The sequence below is a fragment of the Chiloscyllium plagiosum genome, chromosome 12, assembly GCF_004010195.1.
Source record: "Chiloscyllium plagiosum isolate BGI_BamShark_2017 chromosome 12, ASM401019v2, whole genome shotgun sequence".
In the NCBI taxonomy this organism is placed as follows: domain Eukaryota; kingdom Metazoa; phylum Chordata; class Chondrichthyes; order Orectolobiformes; family Hemiscylliidae; genus Chiloscyllium; species Chiloscyllium plagiosum.
This window is the reverse complement of record NC_057721.1, coordinates 48072678-48088617: the sequence shown is the minus strand read 5'-3', so window position 1 is coordinate 48088617 and position 15940 is coordinate 48072678. Positions and strand designations below refer to the sequence as shown.

Genomic DNA, 15940 nt, shown 5'->3' with positions numbered 1-15940 from the left:
GGGTTGTGGGACTATGAGGTTGGAGGCGGTGGATGGGAGATCCCCTGAGGTGATGAGGTTCTGGATGGTCTGGGAGATGATGGTTTGGTGGTAGGAGGTGGGGTCATGGTCAAGGGGGCAGTAGGAGGAGGTGTCTGCGAGCTGGCGTTTAGCCTCAGCGGTGTCAAGATCGGTGCGCCAAACTACTACCGCGCCTCCCTTGTCTGCTGGTTTGATAGTGAGGTTGGGGTTGGAACGGAGGGAGTGGAGGGCTGCACGTTCCGAGGGTAAGAGGTTGGAGTGGGTGAGAGGGGTGGAGAGGATAAGGTTATGCAAGTCTTAGGCAGAACATGGTCTGAAGTGCTGCCAGCCATACTAATGAAATTGAGAGCCACCACAAATCAGACAACCGGGCTAACACCATATGAATTACTGACCAGGCGAGTAATGCAATTGCCAGAGACAATAATCATAGGTGGCACCGATGTGGGTCCAGTAAAAGACAAAATTCAGTGGTATGTGATAGAATTAAGCACGCAATTGAAAGGGGTGAATAAATTTGTAATTGATAAACAGGACAAAAAGGATAAGGCAGGGGAACTTGAAATCTTCCCTAAGGTCCCAGCAGCAGGCAGCCGTGTCCTGGTGCGAGCATTGCCTGACAAACCAGGCTTTTCCCCAAAATGGAATGGGCCATATGACGTGGTAATAAGTGGAGAGAGCTGTGCCTGTAAATAGATTAAAGGTAAAGACACATGGAAGCACTGGACCCAACTAAAACCGGTTGAAGACTCAAATGACTAAACTAATGCCATTGACCATTCCCCAGGTGCAGACAGGAACAGCGGACAAGACGGTCATACTGGGGGGGGGGGGGAGTATGGAAAACCCAACAGAACAAACCACACAGAAGCACGACTGCACATCCAAAACAAAGACTTTGACTGATAACTTTATTGAACTGCAAAAATGTATATACCTGTGTTTTTACTGTGTTTAAGTGTCACGACTGTGGGAAGCATGTCAGGATTTGAAGATAACCTCTTCTGTAAAACCCACCTAAGCTTGCATGGGAACCAAACTGGGTAAAAACAATGACTGCAGATGCTGGAAACCAGATTTTGGATCAATGGTGCTGGAAGAGCACAGCAATTCAGGCAGCATCCGAGGACAGTCAAAATCGACGTTTCGGGCAAAAGCCCTTCATCAGGAATAAAGGCAGAGAGCCTGAAGCATGGAGAGATAAGCTGCCGAGGCGGAAGATAAGGCGTTCTTCTTCCATGCGTCTGGTGGTGAGGGAGCGGCGGTGGAGGAGTCCCAGCACCTCCATATCCTCGGCAGAGTGGGAGGGGGAGTTGAAATGTTGGGCCACGGGGCGGTTTGGTTGATTGGTGCGGGTGTCTCGGAGATGTTCCCTAAAGCGCTCTGCTAGGAGGCGCCCAGTCTCCCCAATGTAGAGGAGACCGCATGTCTGCTACCCACTGGTGCGATCAGTATAATCTCTATTTGTTGCAACCCTGGTGTGGACCCCTCGCGACCTGTATACAGTAGACACCTCGGGAGTGCCGTGTAAGGGGCAGACAGGAAAATATAAATAGGGACTCCAGGGTAAATATGTGCAGCTGAGCAGGACCACTGGCCCATGGGGCTGTGTACCCCAGCCTAGGGAAGACCCATGTAAAACCTGGTAATTACCCACTCTGTTTCACAGGGCAGGGATGGAGATGCGTTTATGCCCTAGTTCCCAAAAATGACTCATGTGTCATGAAGACTGTCTGCCGATTACTCGGCATTAGACAAAAATTTCACATTCCCTATCACCCCGAGCTCAGGGATGGTAGAGAGGATGAATACAGTGCACGTATCAGTACTGTACAGTCACCAGGGGACAGCTTACCTGCACCTGCAGTGAGCAGGCATGTTTCAATGTGACCGCGAGCAGATAATTCATATGTGGTCAGTGCAATGGCACCCATGTCAGCTCTGCCACATGGACATTCCCATTCGATACTTACCAGCTACAGGGAGCACCCGGGGGTTCAGGGGTGACGTGGATGGACAGTCAGATGGAAGGACAGGACAATGTGTGTTACCCAGCGGCAAGGGGATTTGTTTTTCTATTTAAGGGGACTTAAGCGACCGACACGCCAGACCTCCCAAACCTGTTCGCGGTAGGGACAATTGCACCCCTTACTGTACCATGCCCCAGCGGAGGACATGTCTAGAGAAGGATAATGACCTGCTCCATCAGCCAGGAGTTCTGCGCTGACTGGCAGATCCCCACCACCTTGGGGTCACGATTGTGATATGGATTCTTGGTATCTCTATCTTTTGGGGATGGGGGCAGCTGAGGTCGTCAGTGCTAAAAACCGAAATTACCTTGTATGTGGCTTGACTATCTTAGGCAATAATAACTGAACAGCTCTGGAAGCAATTAATACAGAGTTGGCTGAACTCAGAACTTATCTTCTATGAGCTCCAACTAGCTGATCTCATTATAATCACTGCAGTATCCTGCATGTGAAATGCATGCACTGTCCACCAATGTGGGATATAAATCCTGGTCAAAAGCAATCTTGACCTTGTCATTGGTCATTACAAATTGTTGTTGGTCATCTCTGTAAAGCTGAAATATTCACAGAAAATCTTACAAGTGACACCTCCCAGCTACAATTCACAAAGACAAGTCAAGATCTCGTAAGCTGCACAAGGGCATGGAGTTGCTTTCTTCTCACATTAAAACGTAAGTATTTTATGTAATAAATGTAATCAGCATGCTTTTATATGCAATGCTGTCTTTCTTGGGTGATGTGGGGATTGGGGGCAGTGGTGGGGGACAAGGTATTAGTATTCATACAACACTTACAATCTTCTATTGAATTTGTGCAACGTGGTTTGTGCTGCATACATCAGAATAAGTTCCACTCTGTCAAATATCCATGTAGAAGCATTAAATGGCCCTCCTTTTGGAGTCCTCCATGTCCGAATGCATGAAGGAGTATGTTAAAATCATAATCTGTGTGTGATGCAAATACTGAGTGCTGACATTAGTAAGGATCTATTCTGTTTCAGCAATTCCTCACATAGGTTTCTCACAGTTGGAATCATGACCAATGAATTCACCTATAAGTTGTTCAGCTACAACACACGTTTTGTTAATGCAAATTCACTATAACACAATTGACGAATTGGGGACATTGTTTCTAAAGCGCAAACTTTTAATACGTGTGATGGCTGTATGGTGATTACATCACCAACACTTTAAGCACTGTTTCTAAAGCGTGATTTTTCGATAACACGGGGCTGCACCAAGAACGTAACCATTGCGTTATTGAAGAACTACTTGTACTGGCGTGGTGCTTCAAAAGAATCTGTGTTAAATTGAATCTTATTAATTTATTGGTTAGAACTTGCATAAGCAGAGATACAAAAACTGTTAAAATTTTAAAATTCCAAATTCAAAACTAATTCAGTAAAATAAGGATGGAGGGTCATGTAAAATCCACATGATGTGTGAGCTGGTGGACCACATTGTGGTTCCCAGTGGCCATGTCTGTAGTAAATGTGGATTGTTAGAAGAACTCTGGCTCAGAGTTGATGAGCTAGAGTCTGAGCTTCAAACATTGTGACACATCAGGGAGAGGGAAGAGCTACTGGGATGCTGCGATTCAGGAGACAGTCACACCCTTTAGACTAACTAACTCGAATTTGGCCAGTAGTCAGGGATAGGAGGATGCGGCTGTGAGTGGGGAAGTTGAGGGATCCAGGAGGTACAATTACAGGAGCCTCACCTTCTGTCCTTGTCCTACAGGTTCAAGAGTTTTGTTCTCTGTGTGGACAGGAATGGGGACTGTATGGAGGATGAGCCGACTGACCATAGCACCATGATGCAGGGAGCCATTCAATTGTGGGGAGAGAAGAGAAATATTGATGTAATTGGGGATAGTATAGGAAGAGACACAGACACTGTTCTCTGTGACCAGAATCGAGAGTCCTGGAGTTTGTGTTGTCTGCCTGGTGTTCGGGTTTGGGATATCTCATCTGAGCTTCAGAGGAACCTGGGGTGGGAGGGTAAAGATCCAGTGACTGTGGTCCACCTAGGTACCAATGACATAGATAAAATTAGAGCTGGGATTCTGCTAAGGGAGTATGAGCAGCTATGAGCTAAATAAAAAAGCAGATGATAATCTCTGGATGACTAAGTGAGCCACAAGTTAATTGGAATACGGTCAATAAGATTAAGCAGGTAAATTCATGGCTCAAAGATTTGTGTGGGAGAAATGGGTTTGAATTCATGGGATATTAGAGAAGAAGGGACCTGTTCTGAGGGGATGGTCTTCGACTGAACCGTGCTGGGACCAGAGACCTAGCGATTTGCACAACTAGGACGTTAAACTAAATAGGGGTGGGGGAGAGTTCAGTTGTAGGGGAAAGTAGAAAACCCAAATTAAAGGAAGAGGCAAGAGTGTAGAACTCAGGAGAAGTTGTTAAAATCTCCAGCACAGACACCGATAGGACAGTGTGTTTGGAAAGGGTTAGCTATCAAACTTGAAGCATGCTAGACAAACAAATGACAATAAGAAGAGAGACGGTTAATACTGGACTGAACGTGTTATATCTGAATGCACGCAATATAAGGTAAATGAGGTTGTGGTGCAGATCAAAATTGTATGGCGTGGTGGGCATCACAGGTATGTGGCTGCAAGGCAATCAGGATTGGGGGCTGAATACTCAAGCATATACATCATATTGAAAAGAAAGGCAGGTGGGCAGAGGGGGTGGGGTTGACTTATTAGTAAGAAATGAAATTAAATCAAAAGTATGAAACAATGTAGGTCAGATGGTGTCAGATGGTGGGTAAAATTGAGGAATGGCAAGGGTGAAGAAAAACACAGTAGTCAGGAGCTGGGGTGCCAGACGCACCGGGAGACAGAAAAGATGTGCAAGAAAGGCAAAGTTATAGGGATCATGGTGGATTTCAATATGCAAGTGGACTTTGAAAATCAGGTTGGTAGTGGATTGCAAGAAAAGGAATTTGTGGAATGTTTACAAGATGGAACAGCTTGTGGTGGAGCCCACTAGGGACAGGTAATTCTGGGTTTAGTGTTGTGCAATGAGACAGACTTGGTAAGGGACCTTAAGGTGAAGGTATCTTTTGGAGGTAGTGATCATAGTAGGATTGAATTTACTGTGCAATTTGAGAGGGAAAAGATAGAAGAGGTAACAGTATTACAGCTGAATAAATGCAACTACAGAGGCATGAGAAAGGAGCTGAGTAGAATTGACTGGGAGAGGATTTGCAGCAAAGACAGTGGAACAGTAATAGCAGGGTTTTCTGGGAGTAATTCAGGAGACACAGCAGAGATTCAACCCGAGGAAAAAGAAGCATGGTGCAGGGAGGATGAAGCAGCCATGGCTGACTAGAGAAGTTGGGAATAGCATAAAAGCAAAAGAGAAAGCATATAATGAGGTGAAGCACAGTAGAAAACCAGAGAATTGGGAAGCTTACAAAGACCAACAGAGGGTAACAAAAAAAGAGAAATAAGGAGTGAGAAGATTAAATATGAGGGTAAGCTAGTCAGTAATATAAAGGAAGACTGTAAGAGTTTCTTTACATACATAAAGGGCAAAAGAGAGGCAAGAGTGGGCATTGGGTCGCTGGTAAATGATGCTGGAGAGATAGTAGTCAGGAACAAGGAAATGGTTGAGGAGCCGAATAATTACTTCACGTCAGGCTTCACAATGGAAGATGTGTAATATCCCAAATATTCAAGAGAATGAGGGGGCAGAGCTGAGTGTGGTGGCTATCACCAAGGAGAAGGTGCTAGAAAAACTGAATGGCCTGAAGGTGGATAAATCACCTGGATCAGATGGACTACTCTAAGGGAGGTAGCTGAAGAGATAATGGAGGCATTTGTGACGATCTTTCTGGAATTGATAAGAGTCAGGGAAGATCCTAGATGACTGCAAAATCATTAACATCACACGCCTGTTGAAAAAGGGAGTAAGGCAAAAGACAAAAAATTATAGACCAATTAGCCTAACCTCGGCCGTGGGTAAAATCCTGGAATTCATTGGAAGTGTTGTGATAAAATAGGGAAAAGTTAGCATGGATTCATCAAATGCAGGTCATGCATGACAAATTTGGTAGAATTGCTTGAGGAAGTAACAAATAGGTTAGACCAAGGAGAGTCAATGGATATTATCACCTGGACTTCAAGAAGGCCTTTGACAAGGTGCTGCACAGGAGGGTACTGAGCAAAATAAGGCCCCACGGTGTTAGAGGCAAAGTGCTAACTAGGATAGAAGCTTGGCTGTCTGGCAGAAAGCAGAGAGTGGGAATGAATGGCCATTTCAGGATGGCAGCCAATGACAAGTGATATTCCGCAAGGCTCAGTGTTGAGACGATAATTTTTCACTTTATACATTAACAATCTAGATGAAGGAACTGAGGGCATTTGAGGTAAGTTTTCAAATGATACAAAGATAGGTAGATGGATAAGTAGCATTGAGGAGATGGAGAGGCTGTAGAAGGATTTGGACATCTTAGGAGGACGGGCGAAGAAGTGGCAGATGGAATACAACATTGGATAGTATTAGGTCATGCACTTTGGTAGAAAGAAAAAAGGCATGGACTATTTTCTAAATGGGGAGAAAATCCAGAAGTCTGAAGTGCAAAGAGACTTGGGATTTTATCAAAGATTCTCTCAAGTAAACTTGCAGGTTGAGTCAGTAATCAGGAAGGCAAATCAATAATGACATTTATTTTGACAGGACTTATAAAAGCAGGGATGTACTTCTGAGAATCTGTAAGGCTCTGCACAGACCAAATTTGAAGTATTGTGTGCAGTTTTGGGCCCGATAACTCAGGAAGGATGTACTCGCCTTGGAGCATGTCCAGCGGACGTTCATGAGAATAGTCCCAGGAGTGAAAAGTTTAACATAAGAGGAACATTTGAGGACTCTGGGTCTATACTCGATGGAGTTTAGAATAAAAAGGGGGGGATCTAAATGAAACATATAGAATACTGAATGGCCTGGACCGAGAAGATGTTTCCATTGGTAGGAGAGGCTAGGACCTGAAGACACAAGCTCAGAGTAAAGGGAAGACCTTTAGAATGGAGATAAGGAGATAAGCCAGTGAGTGGTGAATCAATGGAATTCATTACCACAAAAGGCTGTGGAGGCCAGATCACTGAGTATAAGACTGAGGTAGATAGGTTTTTGAGTATCAAGGGGATCAAGGGTTATTGAGAGAAAGCTGAAGAATGGGGTTGAGAAACATATCAGCCATGATTGAACGACAGAGCAGACTCGATGGGCTAAATGGCCTAATTTCTTTTGGTCGTATGGGATACCAGTCTCCATGCAATTATTTCTTTAATCAGCGAAGCTTTAATTTTTAACAAGATCAATATTTGTCATATGAATGAAAATGGAATAGCGTAGGATAGATAAGTTTCAGATTGGTTCCATGGGTCTGCACAACATCAAGGGCTGAAGGGCCTGTACTGCGCTGTAATGTTCTATGTTCTAAATTAAAGAGCAACAAAAGTGCCAGAAAGCCCAGGTCCAGGAGTAAACTCCAGCAGCTGCTGCAGCCTCCAAATGAAGTCATTGCAGCTGAAGTTCCACCTCAGGGCACAGAGGAGGTACAGAAGATCCAGAGTTCTATCATCCTTGGTGCCACTTCCTCTAGATGAGCAAGGTACATGGCCACCACAGAGGTTGCCCCAGGACACTGGCACAAAGTTATGCCAAAGGCTGGATTGGGACCTACCAACTGAAAGTGTGGACGGCCATTTTATCTCAACGGCTATTAGGATGACAGCGGTGCTAAATATTTATCTAATTGGTTTCTTCCAAGGAAACTGGGGATTTGTATGGTGTATCACAAACCTTGCTCCAGAAATGTATCAAGGCTGTTACCAAAGCAAATTGTGCCAGATCATTCCACTTCACCTCATTTTCTTGTGATGAAGTCAATGTTGCAGATTAGGCAATGGGCTTTCCCAACTAATGACTTTCTCCAGGAGTAGGGTGCTATAGACTGTACACATATCACATTAAGACTGGCGTATCACTAAACAGCAGACTTCTTCAACAGAAAGTAACTCCATTACATCAATGAACAAGTCAAATGTGATCCTCAGTACCCCATCCTACAGGTTTGCACCAGGTACCCTGAGAGCTATCATGATGCCTATATCCTTGAGAACTCCAACTTTTCTGTTTCATTTCAAGGGCCATATTCCCTTTAATATGGATAATAAAAGCAAAAGTATTACAAAGAAAAGTCTTTGGACACAAAATGCTAATTGTTTTTCTCTGTCTAGATGCTGCCAGATTTATCCAGCACTTTCTGTTTTAATTGCCATCCAAGGATGATTACTGGGAGACAAAGAATACCATCTATAACTATGGCTAATGACTATGTTCTACAACGTCCTGGCAGAGGCTGAGCATAAATGCAATGCAGCCCATGCATCAACGACAGCCATCATGGAGCAGATGTTAAGCGGGCTGAAGATGAGATTCCAATACTTGGCTTGGTCAGAGCAGTGCTGGTGTGAGTCTTGCAGTATACTTTAGACAGAATGTGCCATGTAATGCTAGCATTGTTGTTCTCTGCACAACTGGAGCAGGCAAAGAGGAGATGCGATTAATGCTTGAAGAACTGAGAGAGCACCAATAGTAGTCTTCCAAAGAGGATGTCACCTTCAGCATGATACAGCACTGCAGTTTGAGGTGCAACATGTCAGGTTGGGTCTAACTGATCCCTGTTTCTATTGGCTGTGAGATCAGTACAGTGATCATCCACTTACTTTGTTCTTTAACATATCTGTTCCCAGAAGAAAACATAGCTTTTCTTTGTTCTTTTCTTTGCTGTCGCTGAATAAAAATGATAGTTTTCAATTGTTTAATGACTTTCCATTACTTGATATACCCACATTGAACAATGATATGTTGTATTTGCAATTAAATACCACCTATGTTACTTATGTGCCCTTCAGACACTTTTGTTTTTCATTCCTCTCCCACCATGTGCACTGTGAAGGGCAGCTCCTGGCTGTCAATGCTTCATCTGGGGCATGGTAGTGTTTTAAAAGTGGCTTGATACTGGAAATCTCAGGATGTTGGTTAGGTGAATATTTCCGCTCTTCCTGAGTGCATAACTGTGCACAGGAACATGGTGCATATCTAATAAGATGAACTGTGGAGATTTTCACAAGTAAACCTGCTAGAGCTCATGGACAGAAAGCTTCCTTGAATCTAACCAAAATTGAATCTTGTTGTTTTTTGATAAAATCCAGCCTTATGGTAGAAACTTCCTAACCCTGAACAGTATGGACCATGGCATGAAATTTGGGAAAATTATGTAAAATGTACAGTGAGGACCTTCCTGGAAAACAGTCCATTTTCCAACCAAGTGTTGGATGGTGAAACAAGATTCTTACTAGTAAATGGCAAGAAGCCTATTTGCATGGATTGTCTCTCATTATTACCCTTATCACTGCCTAATTGCATCTCAATAATATGTAATTTCCCATTGTTCCTCCTTCTGAATAGAAACTCGACGCTGAGAAATCTCAACATCTAAGTCAGAGCAGTTCTTGAAGACTCTTGCTTGCTGCTTGCTCCTCCAGAATGCTATCTTGGACATCCAGAACCAAACTCCCAGGACATACTCCATGGATAGTAGCCACATGCTCTCCAGGGACATTGATATCCAACAAAGACCAGCTACACCACAACATGATAGCACATCTGTGATTCACTTACAGTAGGCTTCTACACTTCAGTGCTGCTCTTTGAAGAGCACTGGCACGCTGAATTGCAATATTGTTGCCAGGTCACTTTGCACACAGGAACTAGTACTCAGCTCATGGTGTGAACCAGGGTGCATTTCAGGGATGCTTGCCTACTCTCTTAGTGGTCACTCACAAGTCCTGGTACAATCAATCAAGAGCAGTGAGTAAGTAGGGACATTTGGGACAATAGCATGAGAAAACTCTGGGCCTAATGGAGAGAAACCTTTCAGAATATGGGACAAAAATGTCACTTATCTTATTTCTTATAAGATTCAGCCCTATTTTTCTATGTCCACTTTGTGATGCATTATCAATGCGTGTTGAAAGTCAATGCACACAACAACTGCAACACCTTGATTAACCTTGTCCACTACTTCATCAGAGAACTCATTCAACACAGTCAAATATGATTTGCTTTTAAGAAATCAATGCTATCATTGATTTTACCCAAGAGTTTACTATTGGAAGACATTTCTGTCACAGATTATTATCTTAATGGATAAGAGGCTTGTATTTGCCTACTTTATCCATCTCTTCTATTTAAACAGTAGTAAAATACATGCACTCCCTAGTTCTCTCACAGAGTAGATGCAGATGAGTTATAGATCATGTCTAAGAATGGTATTACACAGATGAATGTGATGTACCATGACAGCAGATGATAAACAGGACAAGTTAACTCCCGAGCACATTCCCATATCTATGTAACATTTAAGTTAGGACCTTACATCATGTTTTCTTCATTAATTATGTATGCTCCAATCGAATGAGAGTAAACTTGTGAGGAACATAAAAGCTGACTGTAAAAGCTTCTAAAAATAAGAGAAAAAGATGAGTGAAAACTAATGTAGGCCCCTTACAGACAGAAATGGGGAAAATTATAATAGGGAACAAAGAATTGGAGGAAGAATTTAGTCCTGTCTTTGCAAAAGAGGACAAATAATATTTTCCAGAAATGTTAGGGAACCAAGAATTTAGTGAGAGAGAGGAATTGAAAAAAATAGTATTAACAAAATAAAATGGTGCTTAAGAAATTAATTGGATTAAAGGCTGACAAATCACAAGAGCCTAATAATCTGCATTGCAGAGAACTAAATGAAGTTGCCCTGGAAATATCAGTCGTCATCTTCCAAAATTCTATAGAGTCTACAGCAGTTTCTAAAGATTGGAGGGTGGCAAATGAAACCCCACCATTTAAAAAAGGGAGGGAGAGAAAAACAAAATTACAGACCAGTTAGCCTTACATCGGTAGTGGGGAAAATGCTATAGTCTATTATAAGAGTGAAAACAGTACACTTGGAAAGCCTAAGCAGGTTTAGACAAAATCATCATTGGATTATGGAAGAGAAGTTATGCTTAACTTTGGATTTTTGTGAGCATCTAAGTAGCAGAATAATTAAAGGAGAACCAATGGATAGTTATAGTTGTTGAGGTCTACAGCACAGAAATGATCCTTCGGCCCATCAAGTCTACACCAGTCAAAGACAACCACCTAACTATTCTAATCCCATTTTCCAGTACTTGATCTCTAGCCTTGTATGCCTTGGCATCACAAGTGTACATTTAAATACTGCTTAAATGTTATGAGGGTTTCTGCCTCTTCCAGCCTTTCAGGTGGTGAGTTCCAGATCCCCACCACCCTTTGGGTGAAAAAGAATTCTCACATCCCCTCTAAAACTCCTGCCCCTTACCTGAAATCTACACTTGCAAGGGGAGAAGTTTTTCCCATCTATCCTGCCTGCTGTGTCTCTCATAATTTTATACTTCTCAATTCTATATTCTTCCACCCCTTCAGTAACCTCTGCCCCAAGGAAAACAACCCCTGTCTGTCCAAGCTCTCTTCTTCATTCTCCAGCCCAGCCAACATCCTAGTAAATCTCTCCTGTACCCTCTCCATTACAGTCACATCATTCCTATAATGTGGATTCCAGACTTATGCAAAATATTCTAGATGTGGGCTATCCAACATTTTATACAGTTCCAGCATAACCTCACTCCTGTTAAACCGTATGCCTTGGCGAATAAAGACAGGCATCGCATTTGCCTTCTTAAACACTTTACTACCTGTCATGACTTCTTAAGGAATTAGTAGATTCTCAATGATCCCTAGAGTCCTATCTTTCATCATGTATTCCCTTGTCCTGTTTGTCCAGCTCAGGTGAATCACCTCACACATCTGGATTGAATTGCATTTGCCACTGATCAGCCCATCTGACCAGCTCATCTATATCATCCTGTAGACAAAGGGTATCCTCCACACTATTTTGCACCCCATCAAATTTCGTATCATCTGCAAACTTACTGATCATTTATATATACCATAAGCAGTAATGACCGCAACACTGATCCCTGCAGAATCTAATGGACACAAGCTCCCAGTCACAAAAGTACTCCTCAACCATCACCCAAAATTCCTTAGATCCCATTGGCTTTATCTTTGGTATCAATCTCCCATATGTGACCTTATTGGAGTACTGTTTATAGTTCTGGTTGCCCTGCTATAGGAAGGATATTATTAAATTGGAGAGGGTTCAGAAAAGATTTACAAGGACGTAGCCAGGACTGGAGGGTTTAAGAGATTGGATAGGCTGTGACTTTTTACACTGGAGCGTAGGCAGTCGTGGGATGACCTTATAGACGTTTATAAAATCATGAGGGGCGTGAATAACATGAATAGCAAAGGTCTTTTACCCTACGGTAGGAGAGTTCAACACTAGGAGATAGCGAGGACTGCAGTCGCTGGACAGTCAGAGTGGATAAAAAGTGGAGCTGGAAAAAGCATAACAGGTCAAGCAGCATCAGAGGAAAAGGGGAATCGATGTTTCAGGTTGGAACCTTTCATCAAAACTAGAAGGCATATTTTTAAGGTGAGAGGAGAAAGATTTAAAAGGGACCCAAGGGGCAACTTTTTCACACAGAGGGTGGTTCGTATGTGGAATGAACTGCCAAAGAAAGTGGTGGATGCAGGTACAGTTACAACATTTAAAAGACATTTGGACAAGTACAAGAACAGGAAAGGTTGAGAGTGATATGGACCAAATGCAGACGAATGGGATCAGTTTAGTTTGGGAAACTTGGTCAGCATGGACGAATTGGACCATGTCATTTGACTCTATGAGTCCAAGTAGATTGAATGCATTGGCCTGATTTATATACCTGGTCAACTTGTCAAAAGGTTCAATCAAGTTAGTCAGACATGGTCTCCCTTTAACAAAACCATGCTGATTATTCTTGATAATTCTCACATCTCCAAGTACAGATTAATCCTGTCAGAAATGCTTCCAATGGTTTATCCACCACTGACTTTACAATAACTCGCCTCAAATTTCCTGGTCTATTCTTTCCTCTCTTCTTGAATAACGATGCTGTATTGGCTATTTTCCAGTCCTCTAGCATCATCCCTATGGCCTGAGAGGAAGTGAAGATTATTGCTAGTCCCAAGTTATTTCTTTCCTTACCTCACTCAACAGCCCGGTACACATTTCATCTGGTCCTGGAAAGTTAACCATATTTAAACTTGCCAGATTACTCAGAACTTCCTAGATGTCTATGCTAATGTTTTAAAAGTATATCACAGTCCTATGGCCTAATTTCTGTACCCACATTGTCCCTCTTACTGGAAAACACTGACACAAAGTATTCATTTAGAACCCTACTTATGTCCTCTGGCTCCATGCACAAATTACCACTGGTTCATAATCTTTCCTAGTTATCCTTTTATCCATAGTACTTGTAAACTGACTTAGCTTTTTCCTTTATTTTACATGCCATTATCCTTTCACGCCCCCATTTGCTCTCCTAATTTCCTTTTTGTTACCCCTTGCATATTCTACATTCTTCTCGGGTTTCTGCTGTTATTGCAGTATGTTGGATTTCAAGAAGACGTTTGATAGGTCCTTCATAAAAGGCTAGTGTGCAAAGGTAAAGCACAGGGGAGTGGGATAATGTATTGGTATGGATTGACATTGGTTGATAGACAAAAAAAAGTGTGAATAAATGGCATGCAGTGACGTGTGGTGTACCGCAGAGATCAGTGCTGGGGCCCCAGCTATTCGTGACAAATATAAATGACTTGGATGAGGGAACCAAATGCAATATTTCCAAGTTTGCTGACAACACACGACTAGGTTGGATTGTGAGCTGTGAGGAGGATGCAAGCAGGCTTCAGGGCAATATAGACAAATTGAATGTATGCAGAAACACATGGCAAATGCAGTAAATTGTGGATAAATGGGAAGGTATACACTCTGGTTTGAAAAAGGAAAGGCAAAGTTTTATTCAAATGGTGATATATTGGGAAATGTGGGTCTGGGCATCCTTGTACACCAGTCAGTAAAAGTAAACAGGCAAATTCAGCAAGCAATTAGGAAGACAAATGGTATAGCTGATATGCATTGCAACAGGATTTAAGTTCAGAAAGAGTGATGTCTTACTGCAGTTAAATAGGGCATTGGTGAAACTGTATCTGGAGAATTACGTGAACATTTTGCCTTCCCAACTAAAACAGTATATATTTGCCACAGAAGGAGTGCAGCAGAGGTTCCCTGGGCTGATATTGGAGATGGCAAGACTGTTATATGAGGTGAGAGTGGTTCAACTGGGCCTGTATTCACCACATTTTAGAAGAATGGGAGGGGATCTGATTGAAATGTATAAAATTCATACATACTAAATGCATAGAAAATCAGGCCTAACAGACTAGATGCAAAGATGTTTTCCATGGTTGGGAAGTCTAGATTGGAGTCACTTTCTCAGAATGTTGGAACCATTCGACACTTTGGTAATTCACAGTAAACATGTCTATAGCAATGTTTGCAGCTCAATCAAATCTAGATTTAAGTTGAGGAACTGGGGTTTGAGCAGTAGAAATTACATCAGGGAGGAAGACAGTTACCTGGACACTTTGCTTCAGGAGGCAGTCACACCCTTAGTTTAGGTAATTAAACTAAGTCTGTGATCAAACACAGGAGTATGCATTATGTATGACTCTAACCAGCAGAGTGTTTGCCCCCGATATCCATTGATTCCAGTTTTGCCTGGGTTCTCAATACCACATTTGCCTTGGTGTCAAGGACTGTCACTCTCACCTCACCTCTAGAATTCAGCTCTTCTGTCCATGTTCGAACCAAGACAGCAATGAGGTCAGGAGCTGAGTGGCCCTGACAGAACCCAAACTGGGTGACATTGAGCAGGATATAGCTGAGCAGGTGCTGCTTGATAGTGCTGTGATGACACTTTCCATCACTTTACTGATGATCCTGAGGAAACTGATGTGGCAATTTTCCATTTTGTTGGGTAGATGCCAGTGTTGTAATTGTATTGGAAAAGCTTGGCTAGGGGAAGCAGTAAGTTCTGCAGCACAAGTCTTCAGTGCTACTGTTGGAATGTTGTCAGGACTCACAGCTTTTGTAGTATCCAGTGCCTCCAACCAATTCTTGATATTATGGGGCATGTATCGAATTGACTGAAGACTGGTATCTGGGATGGTGGGAAGAAGGCTAATGGCATTTTTGGTTGAAGGTTTCTGTGAATTCTTCAGCCTGATCTTTTGCACTGATGTGTTGGGCTATTCCATCATTCAGGATGGGGATAGTTGTGCAGCTTTCTCCTCCAACGAGTTGTTTCAATTTCCAACACCAATCATGATTGGATGGAGCAGGATTGCAGAGCTTAGATCAGATCTGTTGACTATGGGATTGTTTGGTTCTGTCTATCACTTGCTGCTTATGTTATTGTCATAGATGTGAAGGTGCCGGGGGTTGGTCTGGGGTGGACAAAGTTAAAAATCACACAACACCAGGTTATAGTCAAACAGATCTATTTGGAAGCAGATAACTACTTAACTGATGAAGAAGCAGTGTTCTGAAGGCTAGTACTTCAAAATAAACCAGTTGGACTATAACCTGGTGTTGTGTGATTTTTAACTATTGGCATAGATGCAGATCTGAAAAATGTGTTGCTGGAAAAGCGTAGCAGGTCAGGCAGCATCAAAGGAGCAGGAGAATTGACGTTTCGGGCATAAGCCCTTTTCAGGAATGAGGAGGGTATGCCAAGCAGGCTAAGATAAAAGGTAGGGAGGAGGGACTTGGGGGAGGGGCGTTGGGAATGCGATAGGTGGAAGGAGGTTAAGGTGAGGGTGATACGCCGGA

General features: G+C 42.7%; 1 protein-coding gene across 1 annotated transcript in view; it reads right to left on the bottom strand.

Annotated features, from left to right (window-relative positions):
• The window catches only part of stxbp5l (syntaxin binding protein 5L), a 546595-nt gene that overhangs the window by 356062 nt on the left and 174593 nt on the right, over positions 1–15940 (bottom strand). The gene's annotated exons all lie outside the window — the stretch shown is intronic.